The sequence below is a fragment of the Perna viridis genome, chromosome 13 (genome assembly GCF_037379345.1).
Source record: "Perna viridis isolate PV_CMFRI_1.1 ecotype Kerala chromosome 13, ASM3737934v1, whole genome shotgun sequence".
Lineage (NCBI taxonomy): Eukaryota > Metazoa > Mollusca > Bivalvia > Mytilida > Mytilidae > Perna > Perna viridis.
The window spans coordinates 21,737,505-21,756,257 of record NC_142457.1 but is presented as its reverse complement, the minus strand read 5'-3'; the positions used below and the strand labels follow the sequence as shown (position 1 = coordinate 21,756,257).

Sequence of the window (18,753 nt, the reverse complement as noted above, 5' to 3'; positions counted from 1 at the left end):
AAATAATTGTAGAACATTTAAACGTAAAATATGGCTATACGATCGTGCAGATTATGATTCTTATAGAAATGATCTCCGGGATGTCAACTGGGACTTGATTACAAATAATGAAAATATCGATCAAATCACTGAAAATCTTACATCAGCTATACTAGATGCTGCAGATAAAAATATTCCAAATGAAGTTGTAACAATACGTAATTCTCAACCACCCTGGTTGTCAAATGAAATTAAGAGATCGGTCAGGGAAAAAATCGTATTCATAGACACGCAAAAAAATATAATAATGCTTCAGATTGGGAAAAATTTAGGAAAATTAGAAACAAAGTTACTCAACAGGTTAAAACGTCCAAAGAAGAATATAAACAGTCTCTTATTAACAAAATTTCTAACAGTAACTCGTGTAGTAGTAACTGGTGGAAAATTATTAAAAGTTTTAGTGGTTTAAAAAAAAAACAAGATAATAGCATTCCTCCTTTGTTAAAAGGAGATCACCTTATTTTTAATGATACTGATAAGGCTAAAGAATTCAATTTATTTTTCTCAGCACAGTCTAACAGATGAAACCAACGCCAATTTGCCCAATACTCAGGTCCATGTACAAGTTACACTTTCACAACTATCTCTAAATGAAACTGAAATAGAAGACGTACTTATTATTTTAAACTGTACAATAGCATCTGGTCCCGATTCAATTAATCCTAGATTATTGAAGGAAGCCTCACACATACTAAACAAACCTCTCTGCAAACTGTTTAATAAATCTTTACAAAAATCTATCTTTCCATCTCAGTGGAAGAAAGCGCATGTCACTCCTGTATTTAAAAATAGTAAACCCAATGACGTAAAAAACTACAGACCAATTTTCCTTTTGTGTATTATGTCGAAATGTATGGAACGCTGTGTATACAAACACGTTTATAATCATTTAAGACAAAACCAACTCCTATGCGAACATCAGTCTGGACTTACGAAAGGGGATTCTGCTGTGAACCAATTAATAAACAGATCTAATGACTTCGTAAAAGCTCTTGACGCTGGAAAAGAAATAAGAGTTGTCTTTTGTGTCATAAGTAAAAGCCTTCGACAGAGTTTGGCACAAAGGTCTATTATTCAAGCTTACAAAATCAGGGATATCGGGTAGTATATTAGAACGGTTTCGTAACTATTTATAGGGTAGGACTCAAAGGGTTGTTTTAAATGGGTCACATTCGGATTGGTTGTGTATAAATGCTGGAGTACCACAAAGGTCTATTCTTGGACCCTTGTTGTTCCTAATATTTATAAACGACATTGTTGACGAAATTCAAGCAACAATCAAACTATTTGCTGGTGACACAAGCCTATATGTTATTGTTGATAATCCTATTAGCGCGGCTGAAACTTTAAATAGTGATATCTCAAAAATTTATAAATGGTCTCAAGATTGGCTAGTGAAATTCAATCCTCAAAAAAACTGAAACAATGATTGTGTCTGGTAAAGTAAATAAACCTATTCACCATTCACTAGAAATGAACGGTCACGAAATTGCATCTGTTGAAAATCACAAGCACCTAGGTGTTTATATATCGAGTGATGGTAAATGGATAGACCATTGCAATTACATAATTGACAAATTGTACAAAAGAATCAACATTCTCAGAAAATTAAAATCAGTTCTAGATAGATTTAGTCTTGAAAAATTAAACTTGTCTTTTGTATGTCCGATTTTGGAATATGCGGATGTAACCAGGGATAATCAAAACCAAACTTTTATTGATAAAATTGAAAATGTACAATTAGACGCTGCTCGTATTGTAACAGGTGGAACAAAATTAACCAGCATTCTAAAACTCTATGACGAAACTAGATGGGAAAAACTGACAAACAGACGTAAGAGACACAAATTATTATATTTTCATAAAATGGTCAACAATAATTAATTTAGTGCCCAACCGTGTCGGTAGTAGACACGAGCATAATACTCAACAGACGGACAATTTATTAAATATAAACACTAGAACCAGTCTTTATGCGGGCTATTTCCTACCTTCATCTATCAAACTCTGGAAATTGCTTCAACCGGAGAAGGACATGTAATTCAATTTCGCTTTTTAAAAGGAAACTTCAAGATCTCAACAACAAAGTCCCAGTCTATTTCTACACCGGGTGTCGTCTCGGTCAAATGTTACACGCACGTATGCGCATGAACTCAAGTTCTCTAAATTCCCATTTATTTGTAAGGAATTTAACTGATTCACCCACTGTCGCCGCGGTTCCCTTGAAACTAATAGTCATTTCTTACCAACTTGTCCCTTATACAAAAATCAACAAAGATATTTGCTGGATCCTTTAACACAATTATCTGTTACGGTTGATGAAAAGCTCTTATTATACTGTTCAAATGAATTAACCGACAAACAAAATAGTGATATATTTCTGTTGGTACAAAATTTCATAATTAAGACAAAACGTTTCATATCCTAATAATCTGCAAGTATATCCTGCATTTCATCATCTAACTTTAAATATCTTAAATTATTTACACTTTACTACTTATTGTTTAATCATAATAATTATAAATTATGACATTTAATACTATATATTTGTTCTACGAAACAATCTGAGCAAGCTGTCATACTTGTGTTTACTTTTTGTGTGTTTATCTTAATAGGAATCAGATTTATAAAAGCTTTGAGTTTGTTTCTGAATCTTAATTGTTAATTTATGTAAATTAATAGTATATTTTGTATGTTTTCATGAATAAATATTGTTTACACTAACATACCCGCATAAGGAATGGTTGGCACATGGGAAATTGTTTCCACTAACATTTTTCAATTCATTCTATTAAAATGTGTAAAACTGTCATTTCCTGTTGTTTGTGATTGATAAACCAGTCGGTTTTTTGTGGGGGTGGGGTGGGGGGAAGTGTTGAACACCCTTTTATTTTCTTAAAGTTCTGCTCCACCAAGTTAAAAGGTGCATATTAAATTCCTGAATTTTAAATAATTCATTAAATAAGTCAATATTTTACTCAAAACAATGGGTAAGGGTTTACCAGTCATACTAGTTTACACATTAAAATGGGACGGGTCCGGACTTCGTGCGCAGATGTTTATACATAGAAGGGGGAAGGTTTATTTCGACACGTTCTACACCTTTCTATGTCTGGACAGTTTTGCACCTAAAAAAGTGGTGAATGTCGTTTAATTAAGTAAAATAATGAACGTACAATATTCATGTACGTCGATTGAGCATGCGCGAAAGCGTATTCCGTATAAAAAATTATTTCAAATTTAGGAAGTACACCACACTACATCTATACCTCGTATCACAACTATATTCGATCTTGTATGATTTAAGATGAGTTGCGGTTAAAAGAAACCGGCCTCTTCCTTTAGTAGTTTTGATTACTGACTTGACGAAATGCCATAGGATTGAATTCAAAAGCCTTTTGCTCGGCGTATATACATCGAACTCTGACTCTAGTCATTTATTTTGATGTGGACAATTTCACGAACATGCTTCAAGGATGTAAGGATCGGTTCCTGTCCTTCATCCAACAAATTGCACACATGTGATAGAGGAACCGATCTATACCTCTAAATTTACCAAACTGCGACATTTCATGAACACACTTTTTTCTCTGAAACGCCGAGGACAAATACAATATCTCGTCCTTTTTACATTCTCACTTGAAATTCTAATTTAAAAAAACAAATTTGATTTTTCACAAGTCTTAACATATTTAATCAAAATATGGGTTTCAAATTTTAGAAGTACTAAGACCAATCAGCTAAACCATTCTCTGTTTGCCTTATTATATGGGCATGCTGTTTTTGTTTTGTTTTGTTTTGTTTTGTTTTGTTTTTTCAAACCCTTCCTTTCATGAAGTCCTGTGTAATATGTAATTTATTCTAATAACTATGTTCGGTCGTCTCTCTCTTTCCCAGTAATCTTTGCTCAGAATAAAATTTCCAGTACCCTGAAATAAATTTAACTCTAAATCATCAAAATGTATCTTAGACCCAGCATATTTAAATCACAACCTCATCATACAGATTATAAAAAAAAATACCAGACTTCTTTCTACGTCTGTATTTGCGTTTCATTAAAGTTTTACAAGATACATCAGAATCATTCGTATCAGAACTACCATAACAACTAACTGATTCCGTGGAACTGTATAAATCTAGAATCTTTCTAACTCTACGTGAAGCTATACTTTAATATTATTACTTTTTTTCCTTACTTTTTTATATTAACATCCTGGCCTGGGTTTCGTTTAAACAAAATCTCAAGTTGAAAATTTCTTCAAGTCCTGTGTTTTTCCTCAAATCGCCAATTCCAAATGTTGATTGGTCAAATTTGATTTGGGGAAGCTTAAGGATTTCAGGAAAATCTCAATTTGAGAAGTTTTATGAAACCGGATGATTGTCTTTAACCTTAACATGTTTCTTATAATTAATGTTACCAGAAACTAATCCAGAAAGATCTTCACCTTTTTCTTTTCTTTCATCCTTCTTCTTCTATTCTTTCTCACTCATCCCAACCTCTTTTCTCCTTTTCAACTATTTCTCCAACATCATCTTCTTCTCTTGTTGATTCAACTTCTGCAACTGCGACTGCCTCAATGCGCCATACTCCATATCGAAATCACTGCCATCTTGCGAATCCGATCAGTAACCTCTGACTCCGACATCCGAGCCTCCGACTCGAAATTCCGAGCATCCGACTTTAACTTATGCACCTGCAGCTTCATTTTTCAACAGAAAACTGTTCGGCAACACTTAACATTTTCTTTGCGACCTCAATGAAATGTAATTGACCGGATTTCTCGTTCAGAGAGACGACTCAACCGACATTAAAACGTTAATGTTCAATTGCGCCGGTCATTTTCAACTAGCTTTCAGAAGAACCACAATATATCATCCGACTTCTAAATAAACGTTATATATACTATATACGAAATCACCAATCCATGAACAATATAAGTGTACACTCTAGGCCTTCTCAGATCAAACCGGATCGAGCTAGCCTAGCTAATTAGCTAAGTTTTGATAAAATCAACCTTACATGTATGTTAATGACGAATCAGACCTCTTTCCAACAATGTATATCTGACCAAATGGCTTTTTTTCAATGCAAAACTTTGTTATGTTTATGTACATTTACTTATGGATATCATAATTAGATTGAATGCAGTTCTGTATGTACATTTTTGGTATATGGCTAAAAACGGTACATATCTTATTGGTTTGGCCTGCCTTTCTGAACCCTTTATCGAACAAAGGAGTGTATTGTACATGTATTCCAGTGAATGGGTCCGTGTTTGCTTGTAAATGAAATTTTCTTCACATAGCCTTTTGCATCTTAGTCGTGTTGAACTCAACACAACAAAGATGTACACATATTAGGTTCTTAGATGATTTGTGAACTCATATTCGGTTTTAATTGGTTGTAATTAATGATAAATGTGACCATGTTGTTCTGCCATGAATTTACAATTTACTAAATTTATAATTAAAAAAAAAAACAAAATCTAACAGACAAACACAAACTTTATGAGTACATGTACTAAATAACACTACACATGTAAGTCTAGTTGACACTTAAAGAAGCATTTAAGTAGTCGCCTGCTACATAAATTTTACGTATGCATCCCTAGCTTAAAAGTTACCAGCGTTGACTAGAAATAAAGGTACAGGTATGTGGTCGATCTAATAATAACGCAGTTATTAAAGGAGAGAGCACAGTTTTTATTGAAATCGTTTACGATAAATTAAATGCCTCCTCCGTAATTATGAGTCAAAATTATGTGAATCTAGAACGTATGGTTCAATGGCCGCTATTAAACCAGTGGCGGACTCAAAGGGAGAAATCTTCGAGCATTTTTGAGAGAGGCCGCTACTATACATGTATCCTCTGGATCCGCCTAGGACATCGTAGACTTAGGTCTTTTTTATAAGCAGCTGAAACTATAAACTCATCTCTCGATTCGTATCATGTACATTACAAGTTGCGATATCATGCTAAATATTTAGGATGCCTGAATGATGCAAACTAAATATTACAGATCAAAATGATCTGTATCACCGACATGCGGTATATCAACCCGAGAGTCCTATATCACCCCAAGGCCCACCATTTTGACATACCATGTTCATTATATCATATATTAATTATTAAAGTATGGTATTATCGATGTATTCAACATATCTTTTCATTTCAGGCGAGTTATTTTCAGTTTCAAGCTGACAATAATGAGTTTTTCATAAAATTGGGAATTTCCGGATTTTAATATTTTCTTCCATTTCGCCTGTAATGGGCAATGTTTTCAAGTACCCTACTTCAAACAAGCATTTGTATATTCAGACACATTTATGTAGCATCTTACCTTTCTAATCAGCCAAGGCAATGCACCATTAAACATATTCCATGCCATTTGACCGAAAGAATGGTACCCATACCCACTAAAATCTGCCCCGTATGAAAGAAAATTATCGTTTATAGTATACAGGAACTGCACGCAATGTCTGTCTGGCATTTATTATGGAGATCTTCTTGTATCAATCACATTTTCAAGCCAAATTATGCTTTTATTGTCCCGATGACGACAAAATATTCAAACAAAAGGGAAATTTAAAAATAAAACGATTATCACCTATTTTAACACGTAAACTGTATATTTTTTGTTTAAAATATCAGTTTTACATGATTTGATTTTGTTTGCTATCATTGTTTTTTTTATACATATTAGGTTTCAAAGACGCAACTACGATGAATGATTGGCATACATGTATCCAACACCATTTAAAAAAAATGCAAATTTACCACATACGAATTCTGGGTTTTAGTAGGTATGGGGTACCATTCTTTCCCCTTTATTGCTTGTGATACGTTAAAGTATGCGATGCCTTGGTTCATATGATAGCTTAGATGCTACATATAGGTGTTTGTATATGCAAAACTTTGTTTGAAGTAGGGTACTTGTGAAAAATGCCAATTAACGTTGAAATGGAAGAAAATATGAAAATCCGAAAATACGCCTTTTTATGAAAGAGAAATCAAGGGAACCAAGGTTATAGCGGTAATCAAAAGAATGTAATCCAGGGACAAAGACCAGACATGGAAAACAGTCATACACAACAAAGAACATAAAGTAACTAAAATCATACATACAAAGTAACAAAAGTAAATGAGCAACTCGGACTCCACTAAAAAGTGGGAGCATGGACCAGGTGCACCGGTAGGGTAAGCGTCCTCTGCTTTTCTAGAAACACCCGCCGAGTTGCTCATAAAAAGTCAAGTCCGGGGTAGACAAACGAGGAAAGGAAAACTATGACCCGTTGAATAAATCAGTTTTCATGGTGCTGATGGATACACCATAACGATCCACGAGTTCATGATGATGACCATAAAACTTCTGTAGTGATGACTTCAATCTTGTAGCAACATAACCCTGTTCCAGAAGCCTATTTGTTAGAGTTCTAACGCGATACAAAAAGTCTGCGTAGTTTCAGCAAGCTCTGGCATAACGTATGAGTTATGATATGAACACTCCATACGCAGGAGCCGAAGGGATGTTGCCACAGATGAAACTGAAAAAATACGCGCCTTAAATGAGCAGGCTAGAACACAACATGTCTATTGTACACCCTTTATATGCCAAAAATTAACATTTAAGTGCATGTTGAGGCATTTTTTATCATGGGTAGGGTGGCAATTTTCCACCTATTTGAACTTGAAAGAGTAATCAAGGGAACCAATGTTATAGTGGTAATCAAAAGAGTATAATCCATGGACAAAGACCAGACATGGAAAACAGACACACACAACAAAGAACATAAAGCAACTAAAATCATATATACAAAGTAACAAAAGTAAATGAGCAACTGGACTTCACTAAAAACTGGGAGCATGGACCAGGTGCACCAAAACTTCAAATATTTATTACTTGGGCTAGTTAGAAAGCTAAGGCACTATATAATTGTATTTGACTATACAAAAGCTTGGTTTGTTTGAAGTACGGTATTTGAAAGAAATTGCCAATTATAGGTGAAATTAAAGAAAATATGAAATTCTGAAAATTCTCCCTTTTTTATGAAAAACTCCTTATCATCACATTAAAACTGAGAAATACGCCGTCCCCTGAAATGAGAGAATATGTTGAATACATCGATAATTAAAACAATAGTACCCAACATGTCTATTGTGCACCGTTTATATGCCAAAAATTAACATTTTAGCTCATGTTGAGGCATTTTTTATCATGGGTTAGAGTTGCAATTTTGCACCTACCTTGACTTAGAAAAGTTCAAATATTTATTACTTGGGCTCATTTTGAAGCTAAGACATGAATTTAATGAACCGTATCACACAAAAGCTTGTTTAAACTACGGTATTTAAAAAAAATACAATATCGGGTGATATAGTAGAAAATTCCCATTCTTCCGATCTTATAGTAATGTCACCCCATAAGGAAAATATAAGCGCCTGAATTGATCAGATATGTTAGGTACATCATTATCTTAATTATGAATGACTAAATTCTGCTGTGAATGAGAATTTTGTTTGATACTGAGACCAGTTTTCTAGGGGTAGGTGTAATATTTTTAACATTTTTTAGTTTATTCACACTCTATCCTAGGAAGGCTAAGAATCTCAAACAATTGAGTCACAACAATCTTGGCTTTTTGACCCAGAGGGGTACAATTATAGACTTATACAGGAAAAGAATCCGAGAATATTCTTTGGTGACAAATTGATTCGGTAACGGTAGGTATAAAGGTACCTAAGATCACCATGAAGTTGATGAGTGAGGGGGTGCACGGTGTTCTTTGTCAATACATGTATTGGATTACGCAAATATCAATTTTCTGTAAATTGTATTTGACTATGCTTTATCCAATCAACCAATTCGAATTTTAATTGAATTTTGAATTTGTATAATTTTAATATTGATCAAGAAGTGTTGTTAATTAAGGCGGGGCGACGGACTCATGATTTGTCTAATTTGTTCATGTGGTTAGAATATACCATGTAACATCGAAATATAAAATTATCAAAAAATTTCTGGGTCCGCGGTTCTCGATTTTTTAATATTTCGCATATCAAACTCATACTTGGTGGGAAAATAACAGACGTATGAAGAAAACACCATATTTGAATACATAAAATTGTATTTTCATACTAGAGGTATACCTAGTATATTGCGTTGCGATTCTGACTGAAAACGAAAACGATATTATAAAAATAAATTGATTTTGGTGTAAAATAAAAGGTATGTCAATACAAATTCAAGTAATGTAGTTGTCGAACGTTGTTGAATATAATAATGCAGACTTTCTATACGGAGGTTTTTCTTCTGTGAGGGGGACGGGATCGATACGTATACGGGGGTTAAGTGGGCGGAAATCTGTGATTAAAATGGCGGGGACGGGGAGCGGTTGTTGATGGGACGGGGAACGGGGAATGCAAGATACAGAAAGCTAATAAAAGGGATCGGGAAGCAATGGTCTAGGGTAAGGGAAGCGGGGATGAAGACTCCCCTGTCCACCCTCTCTTCTTTATTTTAGACAGCAATATCTGATACACAAGTATCTTCAGTTGCATCACAGATCAATATACAGAAATGTCCTGTAGACTTTCTTCATTTTTTAATTTTGTTTGTCTCTTCACAAGATTCGGCAAAGTTTGGTTTGTAAAATTTTGGACGTTATTTTCTAGCTTTCAATGACTAGGACATAATTACCAAAGAAGTATTTGAGTGCCCCCCTCCCCCTCCCCGCGCTTTCGAGACTTCTACATATTATCCTTGATTTCGGGATAGTTGTTAAATCATAAAATATTTACGGTAAAATTAACGCAGAAATTTGTTTATATTTTAAATTCGACTCAAACAGTTGAGTAAGCGTAACAACAAAATAACTGAACACTAATCCGATCCTTAATCAAGTCAAGACAGAAGAGCTGACTCTAGAATGGTACGAGAACTGTTCTAAATCTGTCATAGAACTGTTCTTCTGACAGTTCTAGGACAGTTTTGTGGGAGGTTAGAACTGATTTCATCCGTATGTAGCAGTGTGTTGTTATGAACTTAATCAACATAATTATGATATGCGAACAAATAATTTATTATAACAGGCAACCCTTTAGTAATGTCCAAAACAAAAGGGCATACTATAACTTGAATTGCACATTTGTATATCTAAAATGTGCTTTCAGAATTGTGTTCTTTCAGGAACTTTGATCAACAGGATTAAAAGCTGCAGAAACACCCAAAACAATCTTCTACTTTGCACAAAAAGTGATGTTTAAGACTAAGCAATGCAAATAAACATACATGTTCTTGGTAAAACGCAAAAACATCTGTTCTACAAATCATCTAGTTGAGTTGGTTAATAAAATTGTCAATTAATATGTAATTTCATTTTGGCCCTGTTATACATGTAGGTTTCGGTAAATCATATTGGTCTCGACAGCCGTATTGGCCCCCGGCGATACCTCGGAACCAATACGACCGCAAGGTCAAATTTATGACTTATTGGTGAGAAATTAGTGTCCGGGAAACTTACTTTTTTTTTCTTTCAATGCAGGCTTATGATATTTAGCATGGAAATAGATGAACAAATCACAATTAATGGTTCTATATTGGTGTACTATATTTGGTCACATTTGACCTTAGGGTCAATCTTGTTATCGTTCGATGAAGATTTTTGATATTTAGTATGTGGGTAGATCAACCAAAGACAATGTGTTGTGTATCATATTTGGTGACCCTTGACCTTGAACCTTCACCTCAAGGTCAAATTAAAGATTTTTTTTAATTAACTGAGAAATTCATATGTGGGCACCCAGATGTTTCCATCTCAATGATATCTAGTTACATGTATATATTATAATACACTTTTACTACAATATAGAATATCATTTTTACAGTTTAGAGCTTGGTTAGTAGAAGCGAGGAGGGATGAAGATACTCCACAGCAAGATACTACATGACGGGGATAGAAGTTCTATTATACCACACAGTTGGTTTTAAAAAAACTGTGCATAAATTGTATGTCGAAACAATTAGAGCAGAAGTTTCAAATTATAGGGTGAGCCTCAAAATATTTTAACAGGGTAAGCAAATTACAGGGCTGTGCAGCCCCATTAAAAATAACCTCTTGTGAACCCTGTGATACATTCTCTCTTCATTGAATTTGAAATTTTGCCTATCAGAATAATTTTGTTCTACAAAGCACAACAAAGTGTTCCTGACATAATAAAACTTAGAATGAATTTGGAATAGCTGGAATTATCAGGTTTTTTTTTAATTAACTTCTTTTCCTTTACCCCCTCTTTGAACATACAAAATAATCCAGGCCATTCACAATCACATGCATGTATACACAAAGCATATCTGTTAAATAAAATAATATATGTTGTTAAATTCTTCACCTGTCAGTGATATATTCAGTTCATATTACCGTTTCACCTCCTTTACTGCGATCTGCGATCTCCTTCTTTGATTTACTACATGTACACAATGTTTAAATTTTAACGTAATATTCCATATAAGGAAATGAAGACCATATTTAGAAAATCCAATACGAGGCTGGACCTATCTCGAAAATTCAGTCCATGTTATATGATGACAATATAGATAAATAATTGTAAATGTTGGGTTAAAAATTAACTAGCTGCCGTTTTTTTTTTTTTTTTTAATCGCCACGGGTATATCCACACCCCAATGGAAAAGAGAGAATTAGCAGCGCGCTGTAAAATCTAGATTTAAGCCAACATTTCGTTTGTAATGCCAAGTTAGGACCATTGCGGTACAAACTTCTCCGTTTAGGTGTCATACCTATTTTGCCACGAATCATTGTTCGGTAACTTTCTATATATAATTTTATAAACGCTTTTAAGAATTTTGTTAATGAAAATAGTCTGTATAGGCACTTAAAGAGATAGACTTGGGGTAAGATAGATAACTCTTTAAATCATTGATATGTCTGTATCATATTTAATTATACCAAAGCCTCTAAAGCTTTCAATTGAAGCAGAATAAAATCAATCCAAGTGAATTAGATGCTTCATAAGATTGATGTAATATGCTGAATAAAAATGTTCAAGTGATTTTAAGAGAGGAGTCCCTTAACCTAGATCTACCTCCTTAAGCTTCGTTCAACTAAAAAGCTGTGGTACATTGAAGTAAATAGATAATGTATTACAGTTGTAACGAAGTACACATAATACACATGTATTATACACCGATGAAAATTAACAACTTCACAACAAAACACATGATACTGTATATATCTACGTTTTTGACACAACTGAAAACTAATCACGAAGTTTTGAAAGATTTAATTGTGAGACCTCAGCAAATGAGAAAACATAACGACTTCTGGTAATTTTTGCATTAAGTTTACAAAATTAAGTTATTTTGTCAATGCTGATTTTTTTTTCGGTCATAGTATTGACAAGAAAATAATGTCATCATCTAAGAAACAACTTCTTATTTACTTGATGCAGGTTTGATTACCTATTTTATCATATTTGAAAATATGCATTTTACTCACTGTAGACATAGTAACATGTTAGCAAAAACAACAAAATTTTCTAATTTAAGCAGTTGTCCTTCTGGCATCATTATAATATAATCTGTTTCTTCCAGGAAACGACAACATCCACCAAATAACGTCAGAAGGAACGTACATGTTAAGGATTGATTTAGAAGACTTCGAACTTGATAGAAAATACGCAAAATATGGAACGTTTACGGTAGGACCAGAGAGTAGTGGTTATAAACTGGATATAACCGGATACAGCGGGGATGCTGGTAAGTACGCATTTACGGTTGGACCAGAGAGTAGTGGTTATAAACTGGATAAAAGCGGATACAGCGGGGATGCAGGTAAGTACACTGCAGATCACAGAGAGTATTGGATATAATCATATAATCTGGGTGTGAGCAGATACAGCGGGGATGCTGGTAAGTACACTGCAGTTCACAAAAAGTATTGGATATCATCATAAAAAATTATTTGATATAATCTGGAGGTAAACAGATACCGCAGCGATGCAGGTAAGTACACTGCAGCTCACAGAAAATATTGAATATAATCTGGGTGTGAGCAGATACAGCCGGGATGCTGGTAAGTGAACTGCAGCTCACAGGAAGTAGTTGATATAATCTGGTGTGAGCAGATACAGCCGAGATGCTGGTAAGTACACTGCAGCTCACAAAAAAGTATTTTATTTTATCTTGGTGTGAGAAGATACAGCCGAGATGCTGGTAAATACACTGCAGCTCACAGAAATTATTTGATATAATCTGTTTGCGAGCAGATACAGCGGGGATGCTGGTAAGTGCACTGCAGCTCACAGAAAGTAGTTGATATAATCTGTTGTGAGCAGATACAACTGCGGTGATGGTAAGTTAACTGTAGGTTACAGACCACCAATTCAACCAATGAGCATTTGGAACGTACGCAAAAATAGTCCTACGCAGAAATTACCCCTGTTCCTCATAGTGCTGTGAAAAAAGTTCTCATCTTATTTAAAAAATTTAAACGGTTTCTGAAAGGAAAAACATTTCTGTACATTTTATAGGTGCATTTTGCTTCTTGTAATGTGAAGCCTAATCTCCATAATGATTTTTAAGTATACCCCTATCTTGTGAAAACACTGAGATTTCCCATGCTATTTATAGACCCTTCACTTCCGGTGACCAGTACTGCACTGCAAGTCTGCTAACCCCACATGCCATTCTGAGGATTGTGAGCTGACATATGTAGAATCATGCTGATATATAGTCCTCTGCAGGTTAAAGTTAAGGTAAATCCAGAGAAGCCATTGAATATTGTGAAATTAGCATAGAAGCCTATGGAAAGTGGAATTAAAGGTTTTTAGCCTGTAGCTCACAGAACGTATTGGATATTATAATTATATCTGGGTATGGGCAGATGCAGCGGCGATGCTGGTAAGTCCATTATCAATAATAATGATTAGGATATGAATTAGGGCTATGTTTGTAAAGGTGTTTATGTCTGACCTTTCCTCTTTCCTTTAACATACTAGATCACTGGACCTTAAGTTTAACACCTAATACAAGACGTATTTCAGACTGCTTCTAGATGTTTAGTCGCATCGAATTCTCAATTCAATTTCACATGTGAAAAATTAGCGAACAAATCACACTGCATGCTTAAAATCGACCACAGAATGCTAGATCTATGAATAAATGTATGTACAGGTACAAAGATTTACGTTAAAGTCAATGAAACTTAAGTAAGCACTATATATTAAGCATAAATCATCCTCTTACTTTCTGGCTTCGTCAATCAATGAGCAGCAAGATATGTCCTGCAGGAAGCTGTTTACTAAATTATACAAACTTAAATCCAAACACTGATATCAAATCAAACAATCTTTCCAAGTTGATTCAACATAATGTTTGAAGACCAAACATAAACTCGTAATAGGCTTCTCATATACCCTTTATACCACCCCATTCTTTATAATATTCCCAATAAATACAATCCTAATTACATATACCCATCCCAATAAATACACTCCTAATTATATATACCCTTCCCAATAAATACAATCTTAATTACATATACCCATCCCAATAAATATAATCCTTATTACCTATTTATTGTTTCAATTATTTAATTATCGATTAGAATTTCATATATTTTTCAATTTTCCAACATTCAATCTCTTATTTCGAATTAATTTTTACGTGGTTTCTACTTCACATCTACCCATCCCTATTTCACATCTACCCATCCCTATTTCAAATCTATCCATCCCTATTCCAAATCTATCTACCCATCCCTGTTTCACATCTACCCATCCCTATTCCACATCTACCCATCCCTTTTCCACCCATCCCTATTCCACCCATCTCTATTCCACATCTGCCCATTCCTATTCCACATCTATCTACCCATCCCTGTTTCACATCTACTCATCACTATTCCACATCTACCCATCCCTATTTCAAATCTACCCATCCCTATTCCATATCTACCAATCCCTATTCCACCCATCTCTATTCCACATCTACCCATCCCTCATATACAAAAGAATGGTAAGTTTACCCGATTCAAGTACTGTACAAAGAAAAAAGTGACGTATATCCTATGTATAAAACCTGAATGAATTCACAGGAGAGTTTGTTCTATCCCTAGTACTATTTATTCTATTTAAAGTTGATGAGTATACTGCATGGCAAAATATTGATTTTTTACGAATCTTTTATGCAATATCAGTAAGTCATAGAACACGTATACAGGGAGCAAGCACATAAAAGAGCGGAGTAATGCGGGTTTTATTAGGTCTGCGAAGAGGATCTGTGTTTAATATTTAATGTTCTATTATTCACAGCTGGCTTTCGTTTGTTACAGTTTTACGATACGTGAATTTATATTTAGTACACGTATGCAGCTAATAGTTTAAAATCGATAACCTTACAATTGATATCCAGATGACAGAATCATCCAAAAGACAATTATATATAATTCATATAAAAATCATTTTCACCTTATATTTGTAATTCGGAAGATTCTATGAAAACTCATCCAAATGGAAGTAAATTTACAACAAAAGACAAGGATAACGATAAATCGGGCTAAAATCTACAAAGGTGGGTGGTGGTATGGTGCATGTCACGCCAGTAACTTAAACGGACTGTATCTAAGAGGAAATCATTCTTCATATGCCAATGGTGTCAATTGGAGTACTTGGAAGGGACAAAAATATTCACTAAAGTTAACCACTATGATGATCAAACGGAAATGAAAAAGATTGTTTTCTGTTGCGTTGAAGTAAAGTAAAAACGTTTTAGCAGAACTGTAGACTTACAGTAATATACATGAAAAATTAAAATTTATTTTTTAGCGAAACCTAGCTCATTTGCTTATTACTTTTCAAAAATAAAACCTGGTTTTGCCAAATTACCTGATGTACGGTAGTCTTGACCTAAACACAAGATGAACAGATGAAAAGATAAGTTACTCCTAACTAAAGGGTAACTGTTATCTTCTGTGAATAAATTGAACATTACAGAGGAAACCTCCTCTGCAGAGAAAATTAATTTATACAAATAGGCAGTCCCTGAGTAATCAAGAGAACCAAGATTCTAGCGGAAATTAAAAGAATACATTCCAGGGACAAAGAAAACAGACAAACACAACAAAGTACATGAAATAACCAAAATAATACGTACAAAGAAACAAAAGTAAATAAGCAACTCGGACTCCACTAAAAACTGGGAGCATGGGCCAGGTGCACCGGTAGGGTAAACGTCCTCTGTTTTTGTAGAAAATTCCGCCGAGTTGCTCATATAAATCAAGTCCGGGTAGACGAAAAAGGAAAGGAAAACTATGACACCTTGAATAAATCAGATTTCATGGTCCAGATGGATACATCGTTAACGATCCACGAGTTCATGATGATGAGAGCCATATTATGAACCGAAATAATCACATATATATATATTGCAGTTAATATTTAATCGGATGTTTAAGACAGACACTTACATGTATCTAGTTAAACAAAATAGTAATTCATTCGAAAGGCATTGGTTTTGTATTTTGCTGGGATAGGAATACGGACACGTTTGTTTTTACAAAGCGCGTTATCTTTACAGTACTTTTACCGTCTGCTCGAGACTCGTAAGCGAAGTCAAGGATATTTAAACTATTTAAGTACCACAATGATGGGGGGGGGGCATTTCCCCTAATGATTAACTGAAAGTATTGCACCTACCTCGTGAATATACATGTACATACTAGCCTGCTCGTGAAATTGCAACGAAAGTGTGTATATATATATATATATATATATATAAATATACATATATAATATACATAGCAGGGTCTGAAAAATTTACAACGATGTTAGAACTGTCAAAACTCGAACTCGTACCGCTGTGACATCTATGGCAACACCGCCTGCATTAAGTCCAGCTCCCTAGACCACTCGGCCAGCTAGGCTATATAAAAATATAGCTTTCGCAGGCCGGGTCATTCCACCTCGTAGGATTAATCTAGGGCAGTAACTTAGTACACGATGTATGGTAGTACGGGACAGTTCATCTGTAATTTTTCAGACCCTTCTATAAGTTTACGTTATCTTCCCTGTATCAATTTAATCCGATGGAGCAGTGTAGCAAATAGAGTCGTCATATTCTGAGATGTTGTATATATATATATACAATAATACATTAAACGAAAAACTCAGCAAATGGACGATTCGGGGACAGAAAGCTCTGTTAAAAGACATTTTGAATCTGTGAAATATAAAAAAATATATAATTTCCACAGATATTGAGAGAAAATCGTTATTATTATTCTAGGCAAGGATATCAAGTCGAATTGAAAATGCATAATGCACTATCAGATAAAAGATAAGCAGCTTTACCTGATTCATACATGATTGTACACTGAGTAATTTACTTAGAGGGGTAGGAAGAATTGAAATCGCTCCTCTTATGTTGAAAAATGATAATTTTGTGTAAAATTTGTTATAATTGAGGCAACGATACATGTACAAGTAAACTAGAAGCCTCCTTTAATTAATACATTTCTTGGTCTTCGTCTGTCACCTCATTGTTCCCCTTTTTAATTCCTCGATCTGTCAGAGTTTTTACTGGGGTACATATAGTCAGTGAGCTGTTAAGAATAACAAAGATTTAAGTCCTTCTATGTCTAAGAGTCAGGCATAATGTGTATAAGGTGTGACAAATGAAGAAAAAAACGCATTTTTGTTAACTTTCTTTTTTTTTTTGTATTATCAAAGTATTTATAACTCACCCTCCCCCCCCAGAAACCTCCACCAAAGTGTTAAACTTTCTAAGATATTGATAGGTCAACTTTAGTTGAAATACACTATGGAAAGTTGGCGTGAAAATCCTCCCATGCTTTTTCCTACTTAAGTAGTCAAAAAAATCTATAGGATAAATTTAAATACCTTTTTAGTTTCCTCGATTGTCTACCCCAGACTTGATTTTTTATGAGCAACTCGGCGGGTGTTTCTAAAAAACAGAGGACGCTTACCACACCGGTGCACCTGGTTCATGTTCTCTCAGTTTTTAGTGGAGTCCGAGTTGCTCATTTGCTTTTGTTACTTTGTATGTATGATTTTTGTTACTTTATGTTCTTTGTTCTGTATGTCTGTTTTCCATGTCTGGTCTTTGTCCCTGGATTACATTCTTTTGATTACCGCTATAACCTTGGGTCCCTTGGTTACTCTTACAAAGAATGGTGCTTAAAAGGGTTGTTAAGTACTTCTCTAAGAATTAAGCAAAATCTGTATAAGGTGCGGCACATGAAGAAAAAACGCATAGGCTTTATTGCATTATCTAACTATTTGTATCTCATGATCATAACCTCAGTGAAATAACCATTAAAGTATTTGTAAATTTTGCTTTTTCAAGATATTGACTTGTCAAATTTGGTTGAAATACACTATGGGAAAATGGCAGTCAAAACTATCTTTGTATTTAGATGCTTCAGAATAAATTTAAATAAGTTTTAGGCTGTTTTCTTGATGTATTGAAATAAAAGAAATAGATGACATATTTCTATCAAAGGAAGATAGACAGTTAAGAAATTTAAATTTTCCACAGACCCAATCACTTACCTTTAAACAATGTATCACTCCGCTAAATAACTTAGGATTTATAACATATTTGAAATGCGAACTTGTCGTCGGAAACAGTGTTTTTAGATTTACTGTGTTTACTTTCAAAAGAATGCATTTTGGCAAAT

At 34.3% G+C, this 18,753-nt stretch overlaps 1 protein-coding gene across 1 annotated transcript in view; it reads right to left on the bottom strand.

The window, feature by feature from the left end:
• Positions 1 to 11,481, bottom strand: part of LOC148599991 (uncharacterized) — a 218,527-nt gene extending 207,046 nt beyond the window's left edge. The window contains exon 1 of the mRNA XM_088559704.1: positions 11,429 to 11,481. The gene's annotated coding sequence lies outside the window, so the exon portion shown is untranslated. The remainder of the gene's footprint in view (positions 1 to 11,428) is intronic.
• Between the last annotated feature and the right edge of the window lie 7,272 nt (positions 11,482 to 18,753).